The 27,390-nt window shown below is 35.0% G+C and overlaps 1 protein-coding gene and 1 long non-coding RNA gene across 11 annotated transcripts in view; one reads left to right on the forward strand and one right to left on the reverse strand.

Annotated features, from left to right (window-relative positions):
* The window catches only part of TENT5D (terminal nucleotidyltransferase 5D), a 75,256-nt gene extending 50,988 nt beyond the window's left edge, over nucleotides 1-24,268 (reverse strand). For 6 of the 10 annotated variants that reach the window (XR_008708111.1, XR_008708109.1, XR_008708112.1 and 3 more), the window contains exons 1-2: nucleotides 24,039-24,268; nucleotides 8,874-8,944 (exon numbers count right to left, since the gene is read on the reverse strand). The gene's annotated coding sequence lies outside the window, so the exon portion shown is untranslated. Of the gene's footprint in view, nucleotides 1-1,296; nucleotides 1,405-1,784; nucleotides 2,279-8,327; nucleotides 8,456-8,873; nucleotides 8,945-24,038 lie in introns of those variants that run through there. The other 4 variants (XR_008708110.1, XM_055563743.1, XR_008708113.1 and 1 more) reach the window with 3 other exon arrangements.
* A 113-nt stretch (nucleotides 24,269-24,381) lies between these two features.
* LOC129639463 (uncharacterized) lies at nucleotides 24,382-26,524 on the forward strand. Its single transcript, XR_008708424.1, has 3 exons — nucleotides 24,382-24,499; nucleotides 25,729-25,836; nucleotides 26,237-26,524. It is a non-coding gene; the product is annotated as an uncharacterized LOC129639463 (long non-coding RNA).
* The last annotated feature ends 866 nt before the right edge of the window (nucleotides 26,525-27,390 follow it).

The raw sequence follows: 27,390 nt of genomic DNA on the forward strand, positions 1-27,390 counted from the left end.
AGAATAATTTTCCTTAATCAGAAAATGAGAGTATCAGAAAATTAGCATATACCTCAATGACTATCTGACCTTGAAAAATCTTTTTATATGTCAAAATTAAATTACTGGGTAAGGAAATGTCATGTGACAAAATAATAACAAATATATCAGAAAGTGTGACAAACTAATTGTATACCAGTGCACCAGATATATTTTAGCATTTAGATAGACTGTCTAGAAAATTCTATTGACTCTTAAAATCCACAGTAATAAAAAGAAAAAAAAAAGAGTTTATGGGGGGGAGGGTTATGTTTTTAGCCTTTTTTACTTTGTGATTCCAAATTTCAAGGCCAGGAAAGAAAAAGCATATTAGGAATTCATTCATTCATTCTCTCTCCCCTATATTTTTTGGACTTTTTTGTACTTTTATAGTGGATTTACATAATGGGTATTTCATCATTGTGCATAAAGTCATTTTGACTACAATATATAACACATTTAACAACACTGGAAATTACTGAATGACTTTTAAAATAATAAAACCATTTTATAAGACAAAAGAACCTCTTGATATATTTGAGAATTGTCCTGAAACCATTTTTTTCTTAAGGTATTATTAATCTCTGTACTGTGTTAAATGAACTAAGAAATATAAAATCAGAATTCTAACCAGATTTGAACCGCTAATGTGAGAGACATTATAAAATTTGCAATAAAAGGGTCATGTTACATTATGATTAGCAACACAAAGATTACTGGATTGTGATGATTTCTTATTCGCTATCTGGGTAGAAACATGATAGATTTTAGGCTCTGGAATTGCTAAACTGATATAAATTCAAATTCTAGGTCTGCTACTTAATAGCTATGGAATCATGAGTATATTACTTCAATTCTTTAATAAATGTTTTTAAAACATGTATTTATTTTTTATTGAAGGATAATTGCTTTACAGAATGTTGCTGTTTTCTGTCAAACCTCAACATGAATCAGCCATAGGTATACATTTACCCTCTCCCTTTTGGAATCATGAGTAAATTACATAATTCTTAAGTCTCTCATCTATAAAACATATAACCTTTATCTCCACATGGATGTTATGAAAATTAAGATGAGAGAATGCACTATGAAAATGCCCAGCATGGTACTTCAAAAATTATAGATTTTTCAGTAAATAACAAAACCAGCATGATATAGTAGAAAAAGAATATGACAGTCTCAGAATCCTAACATGCCAGGGCTTAAATTGGTATCTATAACTTATAAACTACATTACGATAAATAAGTTACTTGATATTTATACTTTAGTTCTCTTACCTATGAAATGGGAGTAATGATGATAATAAGCTTCATATATTTATTTGATGATAAAATGAGAAAATACACAGTGAGCATTCAATAAAATATCCATTTTCTTAACCTTACCTAAAAATCAAATGGAATATATAAGTTCTAGAAAAGTGTATATCTGGTATGACACTATAAAAATAATTAGTTCTTATGTCTTATATAAGACAAAAGATAACTGAAAAAGTCCTTATTCAAAAAAATAAAATCATAAACTACAGCCCACAATACCATGTTTTACTTTTTTGTGAAAATATTACTACTTTAAGTACACTGTAATAAAAGAGCAAGATCTTAAAGTTAGTTTATAAAGTAAACAACATAAGATCTATGTTAAAGATTAAGTGCCAGAAAAACAAAACAGTTGTGTTATTTTCTCAAAAATGACACTTTTTCATTATTAAAGTTGTGGAATAAGTTCCATAAAAAATACACACACACACTCTCTCCCTCTCACATGTCATTAGAGCAACCTATTTAGTTTTATAAATAATGAAAATCAAAATACTTTCAACTTTTCTTAAAATACCATGATAAACTATCAAATAGCACAGACCTAAGAATTAATTTTCAGGCATGGATTAATCAGTGAACTAAATGTGCACATTTGCTATGATACAACATACTGCTATGACAAAAGGCAGTATAGCAACAAGAACAACAATTACTACTGTTAAAATTATTCTACTGCTGCTGCTCTTGACAATAAAATGTTAGATTTTTATTAAATTTTTAACTGTTTCCTGTGGTCTGTTAAATGTTATAAAGTATACTATCTCATTTAATCTTTACAACTATAAGAAGAAAATATAACTATCTTCATTTTATAGATGAGGAAATTAACTTTCCAAAAGTCACAGGTGCCAGAGTCAGGGTATAAAAAACAGGTCTAAAAAGATCATACACCATGACCAAGTGGGCTTTATCCAGGGATGCAGGGATTCTTCAATATCTGCAAATCAATCAATGTAATGCACCATATCAAAAAATTGAAAAATAAAAGACATATGATTATCTCAATAGATGCAGAGAAAGCCTTTGACAAAATTCAACATCCATTTATGATAAGAACTCTCCAGAAAGCAGGAATAGAAGGAACATACCTCAACAAAATAAAAGCTATATATGACAAACCCACAGCAAGCATTATCCTCAATGGTGATAAATTGAAAGCATTTCCCCTAAAGTCAGGAACAAGACAAGGGTGCCCACTCTCACCACTACTATTCAATATAGTTTTGGAAATTTTGGCCACAGCAATCAGAGCAGAAAAAGAAATAAAAGGAATCCAAATTGGAAAAGAAGAAGTAAAACTCTCACTGTTTGCAGATGACATGATCCTCTACATAGAAAACCCTAAAGACTCCACCAGAAAATTACCAGAGCTAATCAATGAATATAGTAAAGTTGCAGGATATAAAATCAACACACAGAAATGCCTTGTAGTCTTATACACTAACAATGAGAAAATAGAAAGAGAAATTAAGGAAACAATCCCACTCACCATTGCAACGAAAAGAATAAAATACTTAGGAATATATCTACCTAAAGAAACTAAAGACCTATATATAGAAAACAATAAAACACTGGTGAAAGAAATCAAAGATGACACTAATAGATGGAGAAATATACCATGTTCATGGATCAGAGGAATCAATAGAGTGAAAATGGGTATACTACCCAAAGCAATCTATAGATTCAATGCAATCCCTATCAAGCTACCAACAGTATTCTTCACAGAGCTAGAACAAATAATTTCACAATTTGTATGGAAATACAAAAACCTCGAATAGCCAAAGCTATCTTGAGAAAGAAGAATGGAACTGGAGGAATCAACCTGCCTGACTTCAGGCTCTACTACAAAGCCACAGTCATCCAGACAGTATGGTACTGGCACAAAGACAGAAATATAGATCAATGAAAAAAAAAATAGAAAGCCAAGAGATAAATCCATGCACATATGGACACCTTATCTTTGACAAAGGAGGCAAGAATATACAATGGAGAAAGGACAATCTCTTTAACAAGTGGTGCTGGGAAAACTGGTCAACCACTTGTAAAAGAATGAAACTGGAACACTTTCTAACACCATACACAAAAATAAATTCAAAATGGATTAAAGATCTAAACATAAGACCAGAAACTCTAAAACTCTTAGAGGAGAACATAGGCAAAACACTCTCCGACATACATCACAGCAGGATCCTCTATGACCCACCTCCCAGAATATTGGAAATAAAAGTAAAAATAAACAAATGGGATCTAATTAAAATTAAAAGCTTCTGCATAACAAAAGAAACTATAAGCAAGGTAAAAAGACAGCCTTCAGAATGGGAGAAAATAAGAGCAAATGAAGCAACTGACAAAGAAATAATCTCAAAAATATACAAGCAACTCCTGCAGCTCAATTCCAGAAAAATAAATGACCCAATCAAAAAATGGGCCAAATTACTAAATAGACATTTCTCCAAAGAAGACACACAGATGGCTAACAAACACATGAAAATATGCTCAACATCACTCATTATCAGAGAAATGCAAATCAAAACCACAATGAGGTACCATTTCACGCCAGGCAGAGTGGCTGTGATCCAAAAGCAATAAATGCTGGAGAGGATGTGGAGAAAAGGGAACCCTCTTACACTGTTGGTGGGAATGCAAACTAGTACAGCCACTATGGACAACAATGTGGAGATTCCTTAAAAAACTGGAAATAGAACTGCCTTATGACCCAGCAATCCCACTGCTGGGCATACACACAGAGGACACCAGAATTGAAAGAGACATGTGTACCCCAATGTTCATCGCAGCACTGTTTATAATAGCCACGACATGGAAGCAACCTAGATGTCCATCAGCAGATGAATGGATAGGAAAGCTGTGGTACATATACACAATGGAGTATTACTCAGCCATTTAAAGAATACATTTGAATCAATTCTAATGAGGTGGTTGAAACTGGAGCCAATTATACAGAGTGAAGTAAGCCAGAAAGAAAAACACCAATACAGTATACTAATGTGTATATATAGCATTTAGAAAGATGGTAACAATAACCCTGTATGTGAGTCAGCAAAAGAGACACAGATGTATAGAACAGTCTTTTGGACTCTGTGTGTGGGGGGGGGATGATTTGGGAGAATGGCATTGAAACATGTATAATATCATATAAGAAATGAATCGCCAGTCCAGGTTTGATGCAGGATACAGCATGCTTTGGGCTGGTGCACTGGGATGACCCAGAGGGATGGAATGGGGAGGGAGGTGGGAGGGAGTTTCAGTATTGGGAACACATGTACACCCGTGGTGGATTCATGTTGATGTATGGCAAAACCAATACAATATTGCAAAGTAATTAGCCTCTAATTAAAATAAATAAATAAAAAACAGATCTAACCCTGGAAATTTTGGAACAATATCAGAAATAAACTTTGAGGAATTTTTGTTTGATATGGTAAATGAGGCCAGGCTGAAGGAAGACACCAAAGACTTCCTAATAAAGAAAAGTAGCCACAAGAAGTGAGGAACTTGCCATGAATTCCACACACAGGTTTTCTTTCTTGACAAAAACAGGAAGCAAACAAACTCTGGCCATTATGCTCCATTTTGTGTTCAGGATATTAATACAACAAGAAACTTGACTTTATATTCAAGGCATTAAAAGTTAATGCTGGAAGTTAGGAATACACAGCACCATGAAGTTAATAATTATGTATTAAAATGTCATGGCATTTTAAAATATTTAATTAACAAAGTACCTATTCTGTCAAGAACAGAAAAGCAATGCTAAAGCTGGTTAAACAATAAATATGATCCGGTAATCCCACTCCTGGGCATATATCTAGAGCAAATCATAATTGATAAGATACATGCACACCCAATGTTGAATGAAGCACTATTTGCAATAATCAAGACATGGAACCAATCTAAATGTCAACTGACAAAAGGATAAAATGGGGTACAAATATACAATGGAATATTACTCAGCCATTAAAAAGAATGTTACTCAGCCATTAAAAAGAATGAAATAATGCTATTTGCAGCAATATGGAGAAGGAAATGGCAATCCACTCCAGTATTCTTGCCTAGAGAATCCCAGGGACAGGGGAGCCTGGTGGGCTGCCATCTATGAGGTTGCTATTGAAAATAGCATAACTGAGTGACTAAGCATACAAGTGTAATGATGCCATAAATATCAACTGACAAGAAAGGGACAACGGATTTCTCAGTCTCACCCATCTGGTTCTGAAACCTGTAAAACTATTTTAATATACAGCTCTGAGCTATATTTTAAAGATTTCCATCTTTAATCTCTACTACTTAGAACAGAATTAACTGGGAAAATGTTATTAAGATATTATACAAAACTTAGAGTTTCGTAGTCTCCCAGTTAGGATATAAGGTGGAGTTACTGACCAAACCAACACAGGCATACCCCTGGAGTGGAAACAGGTATTAATTCTTACTCTCTGTTTTCATTATTGTCATTCTACCAATCTGGAATTACTTTCCTTTTTCCCTTGGTGTATCCTAATCCTTTAAGCATAAGGTCTTGCATAAAGCCTTGATCATTCTAATCAACATTGATCTCTTCTATGCCAGAGCTGTGAAGTTGACATTTGATACTATCTAATTATGTAATATATGCTGGCTTGATTCCTACAACTGAGTTGTAACTTCCCTGAGGACATAATTCATGTCTTACATTTCTTTTTCACCCAGAGTGTGGGGAAATAGAAGGTATCCATCAATGTGTACTAATTGATTAATTAGATTCAGCAAAGATATTCCCTATTATGTCATTAGTATAAAGACTTTATAGGGTAAGCCTATCCACAAAGAAAAAATTCCTAAAAGTAATTAAAACCATAGTCTGCTTCATGGAGAAAACTATTGGTTGTGATAAAATTGGTGTGTTCTCTGTGAAGTCTGTGATCTCAATTTTTCTTATGATTACAAGCTGGAAGACAGCTCTTTATCTATTCCATTTTAGAGAGGGACAGTATTTAAAAGTTCTTACCACATTTCTTTCTAGTAAATATCAGTAAAATGTTTCATATACAGTTTAAGATAATAATAAAATAGGACTTGCTGGCTTCCTTGCTGTAACATGTAACTGCATGGTATTTTGACAGGGTCTTCTTTTTTAGCTACTCATAATGAATATTGTTTTTTTGTGGTTGGGGAGGACACATTTCTCTTGAAAGGAACTGTAACCAGAAGGACACTTTAATATATGATATTTAATAACTATAATGGTTTTGGAATATGGTTTATGGAATATGGTTTTTGCAGTAGTCATGTATGGATGTGAGAGTTGGACTATAAAGAAAGCTGAGTGCTGAAGAATTGATGCTTTTGAACTGTGGTGTTGGATAAGACTCTTGAGAGCCCCTTGGACTGCAAGGAGATCCAACCAGTCCATCCTAAGGAAATCAGTCCTGAATATTCATTGGAAGGACTGATGTTGAAGCTAAAACTCCAATACTTTGGCCACCTGATGCGAAGAGCTGACTCATTTGAAAAAAAAAAAAAAAAAAACCCTAATGCTGGGAAAGATTGAAGGAGGGAGGAAAAGGGGGCGACAGAGGATGAGATGGTTGGATGGCATCACTGACTCAATGGACATAATTTTGGGTGAACTCCGGGAGTTGGTGATGGACAGGGAGGCCTGGCGTGCTGCAGCCCATGGGGTTGCAAAGAATTGGACACAACTGAGTGACTGAACTCAATAACTATAAAGTTGCAGGATCATCAGTCAATTAAGTTATAATTATATCATTCATAAAATCATGATCAGCTTTGCTAGTACCAAAATTATGTTGTTTTATCACCATCAGCCCAAAGACATCCAAGGTTCATTAAGAGAGTATTTTCCACTGCTAATTCTGTGGGAAGTTGATTCATGCTCAGGTACTGACTGGTATCAAAAGTAACTAATATGTTAAGATATAAAGCATCTGCTATTTGTATTAAACAAGCAGTTCTCAACTTTAGATATACTGTTCACTTAAGGAGAAAGATGATTTTAACAGACATTTTTGGCTATTGAAAATTGCCTAAGAGTTTCTCTTTTCTTTTCAGCAATTATCTGTTATAAATAACTAATTTCTCAAACATTTGCATATTTCTTTCAATAAAAGAAATGTAACAGGATATGAAGATAGCTCTCTGAATAAAACAATTCTATTTTTAAAAGTAATAATAAAACCTCATCAACATTAAAAGTGTACTAAATAAATTTCAACTATGTGCAAGTAAATCAGTTGGTTCCAGTGGTCAAAGTCACATAAGGAATAAAATGACCTGGTCCTAAGGAAGATTTTAAATTAATTGAAGAGTTAATGCACACATAGGTATTCCCAAGTGGTTCAGTGGTAAAGAATCTGCCTAATGCAAGAGATGCATGTTTGATCCCTGGGTTGGGAAGATTCCCTGGAGAAGGAAATGGCAACCCACTCCAGTATTCTTGTCTGGAAAATTCCATGGACAGAAGAGCTTGGAAGGCTACAATCCATGGGTTTGCAAAAGAGTCGCACATAACTTGGTGACAAAAATAAAAAAAATAAAAAGGCACACACACAAACAATAATATTAATAATAATAAATTAGGTAGTAACCCAACTTGTTTACCAGTGTGATTACCACAGTGATTATATCACTCTGAATGCATGTGTGCTAAGTCACTTCAATCGTGTCCTACTCTTTGCAACCCTATGGACTGTAGCCTGCCAGGCTCCTCTGTCCATGGAGATTCTCCAGGCAAGAATACTTATGTAGGTTGCCATGTCCTCCTCCAGGGGGTCTTCTCGACCTAGGGATTGAACTGTGTTTCTTTTGTCTTCTGCAATGGCAGGCACATTCTTTATCACTAGCACCAAACGGAAAACCCACATCACTCTGAATGTTTGATATTAAATTTTAATGGCATCTTTTCAGAAGTTGATAGGCTTCTAGGACACTTATACACTCATGCACTTGGCATAACACTATGAACTAAAACTTCATTTTAAGTGCACTGCATCCTACGAGTTCCAGTAAATTCCTTCGGGTTTAAAGTATAAAAAGCTAGGTTGAGCTTGAGATTCCTTGGTCAAGCATAATTTTTGAATTATCCAAAAGACTTGTACTGTGGATGAATATGAAAATTAAAAAAAATAGATAAAGTTAATAACAAAGGAGAAAGGGATACTAATAGAGAAATATAAGTTTAAACAAAAAAGATATGCAAAAAAAAAAAAAAAAAAAGAATAATATAATGGAGCATATGCTTGTCAAGTGTATATCTATAATCTTTCTTCTATCCAAAGTTGAAAAACTATTTATGAAAATCATACTTTATTTATTATTATTATCAAAGGGAATTTTCAAGATGATCCTCTACCCTGTTCATAAAAGCATCTTAAATGATGTGTGATCTGAAGGGCAAAATAAAGAATGAAATGCTTAATTCATACCAAACTGATATACAGTATTTATCAAGTTATATAACCGCTCTTTTTCCCTCTAATTTGTAAACTTGCATCTCTCTAAACTTTCTATCTTACCTTCAGTTAGTCAAACTTCAGTTAGATAGATGTCAAATATCAGATGATCTCTTTTTCACAAAGAATTAAATCTGAAAAACATAAACAGACAGTAATTAATTTTTGTGTAATCTGGACAATTGCCAGTTCTGATTAAGCTTTGGCATAGGACCTGACTTGGAAGTTGGTCAGACGAATTTGGTTGCCATTGAAAGTCACTGTTTTGTTTTCAGGCAACTGAGATACTCAAAGTCTGGAATAATAAGAGTTTTTTTTTGTTTGTTTGTTTGTTTGGGTTTTCTTCTTTTTTAACCAAATACAAAATTTGAGACATATTGTAGTCAGAGTGGTTATCTCAATGAAAAGTTCTATGAAAAGCCTGTTTAATACCATTTGAACAAGTTACTGTCTTGAGTGTCCATAGGATTGGCTTTTTATACTTTGACTTTTTTTTTCATAAATTCTTATTTTTCTTTATATTCTTATGAGAATTTTTTTAAACTGGCTGCCTCTTTTATTCTAGTTTTATTGTGAATCAAGTGATATATATTTTCCTATATATCTTCACATGCCTTACCCAATACCCCATTTTAGGAAGGAGTTATTAATATATACATGGAAATATTAATTTTTAGTATAGCTCAGCTACAACTAACAATAGTCTTTAAAATTGTGAAGTTCAGAGAGGATGGAAGTGCCTGACAAACATTCTACACCAGAGCTATGCAAATCAAATATGCAATTAACCTGATATATTTAGTCTTTGTAGACTTTTGCCTGATACATTGATCTTGTTCTGTAGATAATGTTTCCTTCTAATTGAATAAAGCATAATAAAGGCCATTCTGGATCAGATTCAGAGTCCATCCAGCTCAGTAATCTGTTACTGATAACGTCAGTTTTATAATACTGAGCACACAGTAGGCAATCTTATTTCACTGTACTGTTCTTGAAATAAGCAGGCATGTGTGATTTCTAAGGCACCAATTCCCAAAGAAAAGCTAGCTCTTCCATAAAATGCATTCAAAGTTAATTCCTTTCTGAATCTTCATTTTTTCAGTATATAAAACCTTTTAACATATAAAATGGTACTTCTCTTATTCATTTCAAAATAGCTATTTCTACCCTAATGTCCCAGTAGTTCCAATTCCAGTATAGACCTTAGAGAACTCTTGCAAACGTGTACAGTGAGACACAATGAGTCAGAGTAGTACTGCCTATAGCTGAAAAAAAAATGAAAGCAGTTTATAAATATGCATCAAGATTGGAATAGATAAATAAAATGTGGCATATTAATATGGTGGGTTATTATATATACAAATGTAGATACATCAGCACAGATAGGTCTCAAAAACAAAGCTGAGGAAAAAGAATAGAATTTGGACATATACTAGGTGCAATATTTATATAAATTAAGAATGCATACAAAATATTGTATACTACCCATGACTGTATATTTATGCATGTAAAAGGATACACAGTACCTCATGAAGGTAGTTGTTTTCAGGAGGGAGTATAAAGAATAAGATTAATGTGGTCAAGGGAGACCTCAACTTCTTATATATTCTCTACATAAAAAACCCTAAAGATGCCACTGGAAAATTACTAGAGCTAATCAATGAATATAGTAAAACTGCAAGATATAAAATCAATACACATAATAAATCCCTTGCATTTATATACACTGACAAAGAAAAATAAGAAAGAGAAATTAAGCAAACAATCCCATTTACCATTGCCACAAAAAGAATAAAATATTTAGGAACAAATTTACCTAAAGAAAAAAGATTTGTATACAGAAAACTATAAAACACTGATGAAAGAAATCAGAGATGACACAAATAGATGGAAAAATACACCATGTTCTTGTATTGGAATAATCAATATAGGGAAAATGAGTATACTACCCAAAGTAGTCTATATGCAATGCAATCCCTATCAAACTACTTATGGTATTTTTCACAGAACTAGAAGAAATAATTTCACAATTTCTGTGGAAACACAGAAGACCTGAATGGCCAAAGCAATCTTGAGAAAGAAGAATGGAACCGGAGTAATTAATCTTTTTGACTTCAGACTATGTCACAAAGATAAAGTCATCAAGACAGTATGGTAGTGGCACAAATGCAGAAACATAGATCAATGAAACAAAGTAGAAAGCCCAGAGATAAATCAATGCAACTATCAACAATTTATTTCGACAAAAGAAGCAAAAATATACAATGGAGAAATGACAGTCTCCACAAGTGCTGGGAAAACTGGTCAACTACGTGTAAGAGAATGAAACTAGAATAACTTTCTAACACCACACACTAAAATAAACTCAAAATGGATTAAAGACCTAAATGTAAGATGAGAAACTATAAAACTCTTAGAGGAAAACATAGGCAGAGCACTCTATGACATAAATCACAGCAAGATCCTCTATGACCCACCTTCCAGAGTAATGGAAATAAAGACAAAAATAAACAAATGGGACCTAATTAAACTTAAAAGTTTTGTGCAATGAAGGAAACTATAAGCAATGTGAAAATAAAGCCCTTAGAATGGGAAAAAATAATAGCAAACAAAACAAATCACAAAGAATTAATCTCCAAAATAAACAAGCAGCTCATGAAGCTCAATACCAGAAAAATGAACAGCCCAATCACAAAATGGGCAAAAGACCTAAACAGATATTTCTCCAAAGAAGACATACAGATGTCTAATAAACATATGAAAAGATACTCAATATCACTCATTATTAGATAAATGGAAATCAAAATCACAATGAGGTATCTTCTGACACTGCTATATGACCCAGAAATCCTACTGCTGGGTGTACACCCTGCAGAAACCAGAACTGAAACAGACACATGTACCCTAATGTTCATTGGAGAACTATTTACAACAGCTAGGACATGGAAGCAACCTAGATTTCCATGAGCAGATGAATGGGATAAGAAGTTGTGGTACATATGCACAATGGAATATTACTCAGCTATAAAAAGGAACCCATTTGAATCAGTTTTAATGAGGTGGATGAACCTGGAACCTATTACACAGAGTGAAGTAAGTCAGAAAGAGAAAGACAAATACTGTATATTAATGCATATATATATATATATATATATATATATATGTAATTTAGAAAGACAGTACCAATGATCATACATGCAGGGCAACAAAGGAGACATAAATGTAAAGAACAGGCATTTGGACTAACCAGGAGAAGGTGAGGGTGGGATGATTTGAGAAAATAGCATTGAAGCATGTATATTACCATAAGTAAAACAGATGACCAGTGCAAGTTTGATGCATGAATCAGGGCATCCAAAATCCAATGCTCTGGGACAACCCAGAAGAATAGTGTGGGAGGGAGGAGGGAGGGTTTAGGATGGGGGGACACGAATATCTGTGGCTGATTCATGTTGATGTATAGCCAAAACTATCACAATATTGTAAATTATTCTCCAATTAAAAAAAAATAAAAAATGATTCTAGAAGCAAATTTACATTTACTCTATGTGTGTGTGTGTGCGCACGCACGTGCTCAAACATGTCCAAATGTCTATAGTCCTGTGGAATGTAGCCTGCTAGGCTCCTCTGTCTATGGAATTTTTCAGGCAAGAATACTGGATTAGGATGCCATTTTCTACTCTAGGGGATCTTCCCAACCCAGGGATCAAACACATATCTTTTGTATCTCCTGCATTGGCAGGTGGATTCTTTACCACTAGTGCCACCTGGGAAGCCCTACTCTACCTATACACTCTGTGATTTTACAAACAGGTAGCTCAGCTTGTAAAGAATCCACTTGCAATGCAGGGGACTCTGGTTCAATTCCTGGGTTAGGAAGATTCCCTGGAGAAGGGATAGGCTACCCATTCCAGTATTCTTGGTCTTCCCTGGTGGCTCAGATGGTAAAGAATCCACCTGCAATGTGGAAGACCTCGGTTCAACCCCTGGGTTGAGAAGATTCCCCCGGAGGAGGGCATGGCAACCTACTTCAGTATTCTTGACCCTGGAGAATCCCCATGGAGAGGAGCCTGGTGGGCTATAGCCCAAGGGGTCACAAAGAGTCAGAGAGAACTGAGCGACTAAGCACAGCACAGCACCACCTTGGAAGCCCTACTCTATCTATACGCTCCTTGATTTTACAAACTGATTAAATCAACATTTACCCATTCTTTCTATACAGAAGAATATTAAACAGTATATTCTTATAAAAGTCCCTCTGGTATTTGTAACTGTCTCCTCTAACCTCTCTTTTGACATTAATTCTTTCTCAAGGAGTGGTTATCATAAATGCCCCAATTTTTCCAAGTACCAAGGCCATGTTTTTACCTCAACACTGTAGTTTTCTCTTTTGTTTCAAGTACTTTTCTAGATGATATTTACCTCTTTGTTGAGGTATTTTTTGTTTGTGTTGTTTTCATTTTTGTCTTTGGGTTTTTTGGGGGGGTATCTTTTTTCTTTTTTTGGCTAGAGAAGACATTACTTAACTACTATGTCTGATTGTCTGAGTGCCTCTATTTTAACTCTTATAACTTTCAAGATAATCTTACAATAAACTTAGAAAATCAATGCTATTATCTGTTTTTGCAAATGAGGAAATTGACATGTAAAGATGTTAAATAACTTGTCCAAGAAAAGCAGCCATTCAGTATAAGAATCAGAAAGTTGAACCTAGTTCTGAATGATTCCAAATGCCTTGCTCTTTCCACTGCCTACAAAGTGAAAATGTTGCAATAATTTAAAAATCCTTGACTGGGCATTAATTTTACTAATTATATTAAGAATAAAATGGTTCAAAATTTAGAGATTTTGTTGTTTTTATCTTGCTATGGTTGTTCCTGAAAAAGAGTAAGCTTATTTTTGTTGCTACTGCTGTGTGTTTATCAGTTTAATATAAAGGTAGTGTTAGATAATTCTAGAGCTACAGTGATAGCTTATAACTGGAGGTGATCTTAGCCTCTATAGGATATATAGCAATCTCTGGAGATATTTTTGGTTATCACAAGTTGCAGGGGATTTACAGGTATCTAGAGTACAGAGGTCAAGGATACCACTAAACATCCTATAACATATAGAACAGTGTCCAATTCAAATAATTGAGCAACCCAAAATGTCTACAATGCTGGTTGAGAAACTTTGATTTACAGGTAAGAAATGTGTACCACAATTATAGCTGAATTTGAAGAAAACAATATTAAAAAATCAAATAATATATGTATTAAAATATAGAGGATATTACAAAGCATGCTAACTCAGCTTTAACCAATCACTACAGTTCTAAACTTTACATTCAAACTCAACGTTCAAAAAACTAAGATCATGGCATCCAGTCCCAACACTTCATGGCAAATAGATGGGGAAACAATGGAAACAGTGACAGAATTTATTTTTTGGGGGGCTCCAAAATCACTGAAGATCATGACTGTAGCCATGAAATTAAAAAATGTTTGCCCTTTGGAAGAAAAGCTATGACAAACCTAGACAGCATATTAAAAAGCAGAGATATTACTTTGCCAACAAAGGTGTGTCTAGTCAAAGCTATGGTTTTTCCAGTAGTTACGTATGGATGTGAGAGTTGAACCATAAAGAAAGCTGACAAATTGATGCTTTTGAACTGTGATGTTGGAGAAGATTCTTGAGAGTCCCTTGGACTGCAAGGAGAGCCAACCAGTCCATCTTAAAGGAAATCAGTCTTGAATATTCATTGGAAGGACTGGTACTGAAGCTGAAACTCCAATACTTTGGCCACCTGATGTGAAAAACTGACTTATTGGAAAAGACCCTGATGCTGGGAAAGACTGAAGGTAGTAGGAGAAGGGGATAACAGAGGTTGAGATGGTTGGATGGCATCATCGACTTGATGGACACAAGCTTGAGCAAGCTCCAGGAGTTGGTGATGGACAGGGGGGGCCTGGCGTGCTGCAGTCCAAGGGGTCACAAAGAGTTGGACACGACTGAGCAACTGAACTGACTGAAAGTTCTAAAACCAGTGAAGGATTTTGATAGAATTTTGACTTGAGATCCCAAAATTGATGTGGGATGAAGAGTAGTAAGAAAGTAATACTAAATAAGCAGTATCTGGAGCTAAGTGTATAGGTTCTGTGGCCAGTAAAATAGGGTACATGAGTAGAGGAGAGTTGTTGTTGTTGTTAAGAGAGCAGGTATTTGGTTTGTTTGCTTTTTGCCTTGCATTCATCTGTTTTTATGATAAAAGTCTCTTATTTTTTGCTTTTTCTTCTTTTAAGGGTTTGTTCAAATAGCTCCTACATGCTAAAATAAGAGAGATAAGGAAAAGGTTTATTTAAAATGAGCTTCTTAGGTTTTCCTCTAAAATCAGGAATAAGACAAGGATGTCCACTCTCAACATATCTATTTAACATAGTACTGGAAGTCCTAGTTATAGCAATCAGAAAAGAAAAATAAAGGACATCCAAAATGGAAGGAAATAAGTAAAACTGTCACTTTTTGTAGATGACATAATATTATACACAGAAAAACTGAAGTCTCCAAAAATATACTAGAACTAATAAATTCATTCAGTAAAGTTGCAGGATACATGATTTTTACACAGAAATCCATTGCTTTTATGTACAATAATAATGAACTATCAGAAAGAGAAAGCAAGAAAAGAACCCCATCTAAAATTGCATTAGAAAAAAAAAAAATATATATATATATATACCTAGGAATAAACTTAACCAAGAAGATGAGAGACCTACACTCTAAAAACTATAAAACACTGAAAGAAATTGAAGATGATACAAAGAAATGGAAAGATATCCTGTGTTCATGATTGGAAGAATTGTTATTATTAAAATGTCCATATTACTCAAAGCAATCTACAGATTTAAGCAATTCCTATCAAAACACCCATGGTATTTTTCACAGAACTAGAACAGGTAATCCTAAAATTCATAAAGAACCACAAAGAACCTGAACTGCAGAAGCAATCTTGAGGAAAAAAAAAGAATAAAGCTAGAAGGATAATGCTCTTGAATTCACTCTATATAACAAAACTACAGTAGTCAAAACAGCATGGAACTAGCACAAAAGCAAACATATAGATCAATGAAACAAAATAGAATGCCTAGAAGTAAACTCATGCATTTTGGTCAATTATCAACAACTGAGGAGGCAAGATTATATTGGAGAACATACTGGAGAAAAGACAATCTCTTCAATAAGTGGTGCTGGGAGAACTAGATAGCTGTATGTAAAATAATAGAATTAGAAATTTTTCTCATATCATATAAAAATAAACTCAAAATAGATTTATAGTCTAAATGTAAGGCTGGAAACCATAAAACTCCTAGAAGAAATCAGGCAGTACACTCTTTGACAAAAATCTTAGCAATCTGTCTCCTAAAGCAAGGGACACAGAAACAAAAAGAAACAAATAAGACCTAATCAAACTTAAAAGCTTTTACACAACAAAGGAAACCATCAACAAAATGAAAATACAACTTACTGAATGGGAGAAAATACTTGTAAATGATAATGTCTAATAAAGGATTTATATCCAAAATATATAAACAGCTCATACAAGTTAATATCAAAAATTAAAGAGAGAACACCTAAATAGACATTTAAAAAAACTCATATAAATGTCCAATAGCCACAAGAAAAGACATTCCACATCTCTAATCATCAGAGAACTGCAAATAAAAGTAACAATGAAATATGACCTCACATCTGTCAGAATGACTATCATCAAAAAGACAACAAATAACAAATGTCCAAGAGGATATAAAGAAAAGGGACCACTGATATACTGTTGATAGGAATATAAATTGCTTACAGCCACTATCGAAAATAATATGAAGGCTGCACAAAAAACTAAAAATAGAACTACCATATGATCCATCTATCCCGGCCCAGAGTAAATATTTGAAAAAAAGGAACACCAATTCAAAAAAGACATTATGTACACCAATGTTCATAAGGGCATTATTTACAACAGCCATGATATGGAGGCAGACTAAATGTCCATCAATGAATGAATGGAATCTTCAAAACATAAAAAGTCTCACAAATATGCAGAACAAAGCATTGGTTATCACTGGGGAGAGGGATGGGGTAGCGGATTAAGAAGTAAAACTACTATGTATAAAATAACCTACAAGGGTGTAATGTATGGAACAGGGAATATAGCCAATATTTTATAACATTAAATGAAGTACAATATATAAAGATGTTGAATCACTTATGTTGTACTTCTGAAACTATCACCTAAACTTCAATAAAAAAGAAAACTAAAAAGTTTCTATATGAACACTTACACTTATATTAAAGAATTTCTGACTCATACAACTCTCAAAACTGTTTCAATATCATCTGAAGTGGAAAATATCTCTAACAGTAGCAAATGCTTTGTTCTTTCTCACAATGTTATCCTTTAAGACTCAATCAACTCAACTAATTATTCAAGTTTTAAAAAGGTTTCCTGGCAAAGATAAATTTTAAAGTGTTGAGTGCTCTGTCATAGTAAAGGTTTCTAGAGAAATGGTCTTTTGGATAATTATATATTTTAATCACCAAATATTATCACTTCTTATTAAAGTAATAATGAAATATTAGAAATTTCACATATAGAAATGGTAAATATGTAGATGTATTTTTCCTAACTATTCAAGACTTTTTTCATTATTTTCTGGTTCACTTAAATCTTGCATCCAGATTCTCATCTTGTCTCATTTTACTCATCTCTCACTTTCTAATTATCAGTGTAAATTGGATACATTTTTAAGTCACCTATAGCAGCCACTTAAACCCACTTTTTGTCTTTAAACTTCTAATCCCACTTAATCTTCTATTTGCCTCAGCTAAAAGAGCTTTACCTCATCTGTAGCCCTAATCTCTTTCACCTGTCACTTGTACAAATTTTTGAAAATCAAACAAAAAATAGCAGAACAATGAAACCAGCAAGGTGTTCTCTGTCTGCCTAGGGAAAATATTTTTCCATTATAAACAGGAAAGACCCTCATTTATACCACACTACAATTTCCAGGAAACCAAACATTCTTCTTATAGAAATTAGAAAGACTGTGTGCAAGCTGGAATAATTCTTCATTTTAACCTGATAAATGGGTAACTGAACTACAGAAACAAGAAGCAGAAGTGGTCTTATTTATGATTCCTCCTTGCCATTCAGCTATGTGAATTTGAAAGTAGTGAATGAGGAATCAGAATCCTGAATTGAATCAGAGTCCTCCATTTGCTTAAAACTTGCTTGAGCAAATCATATAATCTTTCTGAAATTGTTTGTCTTTATTTTTAATTGGTAAGAAGAGGATAATGATACCTGCCAGTTTGCCTCAGACTCAGTTCAGTTCAGTCACTCAATCGTGTCCGACTCTTTGCAACCCAAAGAATCGCAGCACGCCAGGCCTCCCTGTCCATCACCAACTCCCGGAGTGCACTCAAACTCATGTCCATCGAGTCGGTGATGTCATCCAGCCATCTCATCCTCCGTCGTCCCCTTCTCCTCCTGCCCTCAATCCCACCCAACATCAGAGTATTTTCCAATGAGTCCACTCTTCACATGAGGTGGCCAAAGTATTGGAGTTTCAGCTATAGCACCAGTCCTTTCAATGAACACCCAGGACTGATCTTTAGAATGCACTGGTTGGATCTCCTTGTAGTCTAAGGGACTCTCAAGAGTCTTCTCCAACACCACAGTTCAAAAGCATCAACTCTTTGGCACTCAGCTTTCTTCACACTCCAACTCTCACATCCATACATGACCACTGGAAAAACCATAGCCTTGACTAGATGGACCTTTGTTGGCAAAGTAATGTTTCTGCTTTTGAATATGCTATCTAGGTTGGTCATAACTTTCCTTCCGAGGAGTAAGGGTCTTTTAATTTCATGGCTGCAGTCACCACCTGCAGTGATTTTGGAGCCCAAAAAATAAAGTGTGACATGGTTTCCACTGTTTCCCCATCTATTTCCCATGAACTGATGAGACCAGATGCCATGATCTTAGTTTGCTGAATGTTGAGCTTTAAACCAACCTTTTCACTCTCCTCTTTCACTTTCATCAAGAGGCTTTTTAGTTTCTCTTCACTTTCTGCCATAAGGGTGGTGTCATCTGCATATCTGAGGTTATTGATATTTCTCCTGGCAATCTTGATTCCAGCTTGTGTTTCTTCAAGTTCAGCATTTCTCATGATGTACTCTGCATATAAGTTAAATAAGCAGGGTGACAATATACAGCCTTGAAGTACTCCTTTTGCTGCTTGGAACCAGGCTGTTGTTCCATGTCCACTTCTAACTGCTGCTTCCTGACATGCATACAAATTTCTCAAGAGGCAGGTCAGGTGGTCTGGTATTCCCATCTCTTTCAGAATTTTCCACAGTTTATTGTGATCCACACAGTCAAAGGCTTTGGCATAGTCAATAAAGCAGAAATAGATGTTTTTCTGGAACTCTCTTGCTTTTTCCATAATCCAGCGGATGTTGGCAATTTGATCTCTGGTTCCTCTGCCTTTTCTAAAACCAGCTTGAACATCTGGAAGTTCACGGTTCATGTACTGCTGAAGCCTGGCTTGGAGAATTTTGAGCATTACTTTACTAGCATGTGAGATGACTGCAATTGTGCGGTAGTTTGTGCATTCTTTGGCATTGCCTTTCTTTGGGATTGGAATGAAAACTGACCTTTTCCAGTCCTGTGGCCACTGCTGAGTTTTCCAAATTTGCTGGCAAATTGAGTGCAATGCTTTCACAGCATCATCTTTCAGGATTTGAAATAGCTCAACTCGAATTCCATCACCTCCACTAGGTCTGTTCATAGTGATGCATTCTAAGGCCCACTTGACTTCACATTCCAGGATGTCTGGCTCTAGGTGAGTGATCACACCATGGTGATTATCTTGGTCATGAAGATCTTTTTTGTAGAGTTCTTCTGTGTATTCTTGCCACCTCTTCTTAATATCTTCTGCCTCTCTTAGGTCCATACCATTTCTGTCCTTTATCGAGCCCATCTTTGCATGAAATGCTCCCTTGGTATCTTTAATTTTCTTGAAGAGATCTCTAGGCTTTCCCATTCTGTTGTTTTACTCTATTTCTTTTCGTTGATTGCTGAGGAAGGCTTTCTTACCTCTCATTGCTATTCTTTGGAACTCTGCACTCAGATGCTTATATCTTTCCTTTTCTCCTTTGCTTTTCGCTTCTCTTCTTTTCACAGCTATCTGTAAGGCCTCCCCAGACAGCCATTTTGCTTTTTTGCATTTATTTTCCATAGGGATGGTCTTGATTCCTGTCTCCTGTACAATGTCATGAAGCTCTGTCCATAGTTCATCAGGCACTCTATCAGATCTAATCCCTTAAATCTATTTCTCAGATTACTAAGTATCAAACAAAATGATATACAAGCAGTACTTTTTAAACTATACAGTTCCATCCAAATTGAGTTATTTTAGGCAGTATAATGAGATTTTTATTCCTCTATATTAGAACTTTCATTTCCATTACACACCAGAGGCAAAATACAGACTTCTGGAGCCTGCTCCAAACTTTTTCTATCAGAATCTATAGAGGCAAATCCCAACCATCTGTATTTTTAGCAAGAACACTAAAGTTTGACAGGTACTACCCATTCCAGTATTCTTGCCTGGCAAATCACATGGACAGAGGAGCCTGGCCAGCTACAGAAAATGAGGTTGCAAGGAGTCAGACATGTCTGAGCTGCTGCTGCTGCTAAGTCACTTCAGTCGTGTCCGACTCTGTGTGACCCCATAGACAGCAGCCCACCAGGCTCCCCCATCCCTGGGATTCGAGTACTGGAGTGGGGTGCCTTTGCCTTCTCCATGACTGAGCTACTAACTCACATATAATATTACATCATTATCTTTTCTGGCATATTCTTTTTTTTCTGCATCAAGGAAAGTTTAACTGTTTTATACCATTGAATTTTCTTATCATCTTTAAGTTGTTTGCTAAAATACAACTAAAATGCTGTTGTGTTGTCACAAAACAATCTCAATTAAATTTTAAAAATTAATTTAGATTTCAACTGAAATTGTCTGATAAATGCTTTTAACTTTAAAAAGGAAAGCTTGTCCTTTGTATTACAATGGATTGAAAAATAGAGAACTTAAAAATGAAGAATTATGAAAACAACTCAATATCCTGGGGGAATTATAATTACCATATTAGCTTTATTCATGCCAGAGCTTAACACATTCAATAGTTCCTGAGTTAAGAGACTATATTGGTTCTTTATATCTCAATTATTCCAGTAAAAATTCAAGATCTCAGAACACATCTCTCTAAGTTTCATAGGTGAAATTTACCATATCTGAGTTTATCAATATGTGACTTACATTGTTTCAGTTAAACCTTGTTATTTAAAATCCCAAAAGAACAGTTTGGGAGGCCTTATACTTATCACCTTTATCACTTTAGCCATGTTTTAAGGACGAAAAAAGAAAAACACAGTTGCCTATTTAGGTCAGACAGGGTAGGAGGTATTACTAAATCTGGTAGAGTGGAAGAAACAAAACCAATATCTGAGATAACCCAAAACAAAAAGAAATATTACTAAATACAATGAACAATGAATGAATAATTGTGCCTAAGGTGTGCCTAGAGTGTAAAACTATATTTTTGAAGATTACGTCTAGCTTTTAAAACCACTAACATTGATTAACTAAACATTTCCAGATTTTATACTAACATGTTTATGAGAATGCAATAAGTCCAGTGATCTTAAGTGTTTAATTGGATTATGTGTTAATATAACATTAATATATTAATTTGGAAAGAACCCAAATAACCATTCTCAGGACAGTACATGAATAAATCCTGATATATTTATACAGCAGAAAACTCTATTGCAGTGAAAATGAATGAACTATGGTTACATGTAGTAATATAAATAAGGAACACTATAATGAGTTACAAAAGCCAGTCAAAGAAGAAGGAAAGTAGTTATGATTTCATCAACACAAAGTTCAAAAACACATAATACTAAAGAACATACTGTTTGCCAGTCAAAGAAGAAGGAAAGTAGTTATGATTTCATCAACACAAAGTTCAAAAACACATAATACTAAAGAACATACTGTTTAGGAATGCAAATACTATGGAAAAACTATTAAAAAAAAAAAAAACAGGGATACTATATATACAGTTGAGACAATAGTTGCCTCTAAAGAGGGAAGGAAAGGAATGTGATTAGGAAAGGATTACACAAGAGAATTTATGGGAAATGGTAATTTTCTTTTCTCATAATGGATACTCAGTCACAGGAGTTTGTTGTTCTGTACTCATGTTTTACAATATTATTTTACAGGTACTCAATGTTTAAAACAAATTAAAATTTCATGTATTTCTTTTCTCTGTAATATATTTGCTCTGCCATAAAACAAATATATGATTAACAGATTTCAGTTCTTTGTTCTCAACAGCAGCAGTTATAACTGAATATGCTGGTGGCTCAGATGGTAAAGAATCTGCCATCAATGCAGGAGACCTGGGTCCAATCACTTGGTCAGGAAGATCCCCTGAAGAAGGGAATGGCTACACACTCCAGTATTCTTGCCTGGAGAATCCCATGGATAAAGGAGCTTGGCAAGTTACAATTCATGGAGTCACAGAGTCAGACATGACTGAGTGACTAACGCATGTATTTATAGTTCTATTACTGTGCCTAAGATTTAAAAAAAAATACTAAATCTAACTTTAAGGAAAAAATAAATTCAAGGATAATACAAGGGCAATTTTTGGAATCAAAATTAGTTTAGAACTTTTTTTTTTTTTTTTAACTTAAGATGGACAACAGTAACAAACTTACTAACTGGACAAATATCTTCAGATCTTATTTTTACCAAAAACCTGATCCTATCCTAATATCCTTCTCTTAAGAAGATCCACAATATGCAAAAACACTTTTTAAAATACTTTTTTAAAAAAAGATTTGCTCCTTTTTAGAAGAACATAAGAAAAGTGAAAGTGAAAGTCACTTAGTCGTGTCCAACTCTGCAACTCCACAGACTATACAGTCCATGGAATTCTCCAAGCCAAAATAAGGGAGTGGGTAGCCCTTCCCTTATCCAGGGGATCATCCCAACCCAGGGATTGAACCCAGGTCTCCTGCATTGCAGGCGGTTTCTTTACTAGCTGAGCCTCAAAGGAAGCCCCATAACTAAAGTACTTTACATAAAACTTAGAAATGCTTAAGCGTTGGTGCATTGTTCTGGTCTACATGTGGATTTACTGAAAGAACTGTATAAGTACATATTAAAAACACATGTGGATTTACTGAAAGAACTGTATAAGTACATATTAAAAACATAGCGAAGAATTTTTAGAAACATTCTTTTTTACTTTTTCACCAAGAAAATCCTCAAATTGTGAAATACAATTGTTTATCTAGCAAGTAAAGTGATAAAATAATAATGAAATCTGCCAAGTTTTGTCTCCAGAGAAGTAAATCTTGCATCCCAAATACATACATGTGGAGAGATATAAATAAAAATCTTTGTACAGTGTCACCTATGGAAGTGGTTTACAGATTATTCTTCCTCAGAACTATACACAAAAAGGACTGTTTTTCCAGCATTGTGGGTTTAGAATTAGTTAACAGTCTGAAGCCTAATAATCATCAACACAAAAGAATAAACAGTATCGTTTTGAACCATTTTCGTTCAGTAGGAAATGATCCTTAAGATAAAAAGAGGCTTATCAAATTATTTGTTCATTATTTTCCCACATAGTTAAATATTAAAGATAAGAAAAACGTTAACATCACACATAAAATTTCCCACTAAAAATATAATTATTATGGCTATTTTTTCCCCTGAAGTAATATATATTAGCGCTTTCCTGGAATTTCTAAGAGTTCTGAATTGAAACGACGCCAATGCCCAAGATCCTTCCCATAAATCTAGAGATTTAGCGTCTAGTAAATTACCTTTGGGCATATTAATAAATCACATATAAATGCTAATCACTATTTAGCATTTCTATCAACCTCCCGCTCACTATAGATTTCATAGTAGCTTTCCTATTATAAAAAACAATCTATTACTAAGATATATTTCACAGTAACTTCATCTCTTAAACTCCTAGGCTTACTTTTTTGTCCTCCCCGTCTAACCTAACAAATCAAAATCACCAGCCCCGAATCCCTCAGGTCCTTATTTCATACAAGTATAATTTTTTTAAAGTACTTTAAAATCTCTATACCTTTTTCCTTCGTCCGTAAGACTTAAGCTCTGAAAACAGAAGTGAGGCATCAAGGATAGTATGAAATCTGAGGAAAGAAGCGTGGCAGAAGGTTCAACAGAGTATGGAGTACGACGAGAGGAAGAACTATGTCTGCTGAGTGAGGAAAACCGTTAGGCGCTGGGCACGCTAAAGACACGAAGGGGAGGGGCGTGACCGATTGCCCTCGAGCCCCCTAACGCCCCCAAGCGACTGCCGCTTCTCAGAACGGCAGCCATTTTGACTTTGCCCCAGCCACGCCCCTCCGACGCAGACAGCTCCTCCCCCAACCTGTGCAGAAAAAGGAAGCTGAATTGCGAACCTTGGAGCAGGGCGAGTAGCAATTGTGGACTGGAACCACGCTCTGAGCGCCTTCAAATCCTTGCTGCTGCCAATGGCTGTCGCAGTCCACGAAAGTCATGGGGCCATATCGAATATAGAGAGTATTCTTTCCTGTTTGAAAAGCTGCTGCTATGGCTTAAGGAAGCGGGGAATGGGAGGGCTGGGAGCCCTGAAAGTGGCTAGTGGAGACCTTTACAGGTCTAGTTGAGGAGGTGTGAGGGCTCGGACAGCGCTGGCAGCTTGTTTTGTTTGTTATTGTTTCCCTGTTAGCTGCATCCATCCTAGAATGAGGAGACATGGGACTGCTTTGGCAAGAGTCAGGAGTCGCGGGACTGGTTTGAGAAGCTTCCTGAACGTGAACCCTTGCTTGTTGAGGACTACTGTTACCTGTTTTTTTCTGTGAATTTATCCACTCCTGAGAAATCGAAGTAGGGTGGTGTGGAAACAGGTGACAGAAGTTTGCCAGAGGTTTGGGGCAGAGGTATAGGTTTTGAATAGATAATGAGGGCAAATAGTTTTTGTGGACAGTGTAGCCTGGCGTGTTGCAGCCCATGGGGTCACAAAGAGTCAGACATGATTGAGTGAACTGAACTTAGTTTTTGTGGTACTTCTTCCTTTTTCTGGATGGAGGTGACTGGTAATGAGTTACGGTTCTTAATAGCAGTCCTCTGAACTAAATTGAGTGCTTGCTTTTTAATAATCTGATTTAACACGTGAGGAAACTCACAATTCCTAAAGCTACGAAAATTCATCAGTGCCACCTGTGTTGCCCCTTAAGCAATGAGGTTGAGGTTAGGAACGAACCTGTGGGAAGCCCTGAATTGAAGAAGGATGAGATTGGTTTTCACAACTGAAATGCCATCACAGAATTTCCATGTGGATGTTTTTCTTCCAGAAATTGTTATCACAGAAATAGAGTAGTTTGGCATCTTGCTATTGAATGAAACTTTGCAAAATAACAAAATGTGGGTCAGAGTAATTCTTTGATAGCTCATATTAAAACTATTTTACCTTTATTAATTTGTAAATCTGAAATATAGAAAGATATTTGGTGAGAGGATTAAATAATGTAAACCATACTGAGAATATTGGTAACATTTTGTGCTGAACTGGCCAAGATAAACCAAGAACAAAATGTGAACCTTTGTGGAGATGCAGAAATAGATCATTTCATGAACAGAGCAGGTAACTGAAAGGCTCAATTTAAAGGATATAATTTACAGAAGTGTAGTTGTGTTAGATTTTTTTTTTTTAAAGAACCATCATAAAAGAAAGAGCACTGGACTATGAGTCAGAAAGTCAATTTCCAATCTCATTTCTGCCTTTTAAGAAACATGTGTTGAGACATGTCATATAGTCTTTGTCATGTAATGTTTACTCCTCTGTAAACATTTTGACCTGCCAACCTTTTAAAGCTTTTGTGAAGATAAAATGAAAGGTAAGGGCTCACCAAATTGTAAAGTTTTGAAACATGTTAAGCATTAAGAAGTTGAGTACAAATTGCTGTCTCTTTCCCCACATCTTTTGGAAGACTTTGAGGTAATAGCTCTAACACTGCTTTTATTTTCTACTTTAATAATACAGGTTACTTTTGCTCTACCTAAAAGCCTTTGCTATGTGATTTCCATTAATAAGATAGTTACTAATTTTCTTTCACTGTGAAGTATGTATGCCTGCCTATAATTTAAATTAATGATACTATTATCAGTAGTTTAGTACCTAACAAAAATGAACTACTAACAACTCTTCAGTCCATCAAAGGAAGTGAAGAGGTTTAACTTGAATCATACCATCTGGCAGTGATTAGTTCTCTTGATTTTTTTTTTTTTTTTTTTTAGAAATGGACTTTTTCCTTTGAGTAGAGGAAGAAGAAAATGACATGGACTCAGACCTATCTTTCATAAATAAATAACTCGAACTGAAACTTGAGTAACATTTATTTGTCACCTATATAAAATGCAGAAATCTCATTGTTGCAGTATGCAAAAAGAATAAATGTGCTACCACAATCGAATTAGCATGATAATTGTGAATTCTGTCTTCAGGCAGTTAAATACACTGAAGTAATCATGTTAGATTAGATCCAGTTTCATTTTAAATAGTTTGATGGAGTAGCCAGATTTATCTTTTGTAATGTGTTCATGTAGATGTTTTACAAGTATACAGTTAATAGCAATATGTGTGCAATATGAACATTGTTTCAAGAGTAGTACTTGATGAAACAAGGAAAGAATTGAAGGATATTTCCATACCCCAATGTTCTTTTTTTTTTCCTTTTTTGCTTCTCTAAGTTTCTACCACTCTACTGTGTTATCCCTTAAGCAATGAGGTTGAGGTTAGGAAAATGTTGTGACATTTTTTGGTTTTTTTTGTTGTTGTTATTGGACTTAGTTAAAACATATTCATTTCCAGGAAGCCTTCCAGGTCATCTACCTAATCTCCTAACCCATCATCACAACAAACCAAATATGAAAGCACTGCTGCTGCTGCTAAGTCGCTTCAGTCATGTCCAACTCTGTGCGACCCCATCCCTGCGATTCTCCAGGCAAGAATACTGGAGTGGGTTGCCATTTCCTTCTCCAATGCATGAAAGTGAAAAGTTAAAGTGAAGTCACTCGGTCGTGTCCGACTCTTAGTGACCCCATGGACCACAGCCTACCAGGCTTCTCCATCCATGGGATTTTCCAGGCAAGAGTACTGGAATGGGGTGCCATTGCCTTCTCTGTCTGAAAGCACAATTTCCCACAAATCCCTATTCTTTCCTGCTTTACCCATCAGTTTCCTTTCCATTTTAGAACCCCCCCTTTTTTTTTACCTTTATAATCATATATTTACTTATCTCTTTCATTAGACTGAGTTCCTTGAGGATGGGGTTCTTATCTTTTTTCTTTGAATCCTCATTTTCTCACACAGCACTTGGCCCATAGTGAGCAAAAAAAAAGAGCAGATGACCTGCTAAGAATTAACACTTATTAAGTCTCTACTGTGGGCT

The sequence above is a fragment of the Bubalus kerabau genome, chromosome X, assembly GCF_029407905.1.
Source record: "Bubalus kerabau isolate K-KA32 ecotype Philippines breed swamp buffalo chromosome X, PCC_UOA_SB_1v2, whole genome shotgun sequence".
NCBI classification, from domain to species: Eukaryota; Metazoa; Chordata; class Mammalia; order Artiodactyla; family Bovidae; genus Bubalus; species Bubalus kerabau.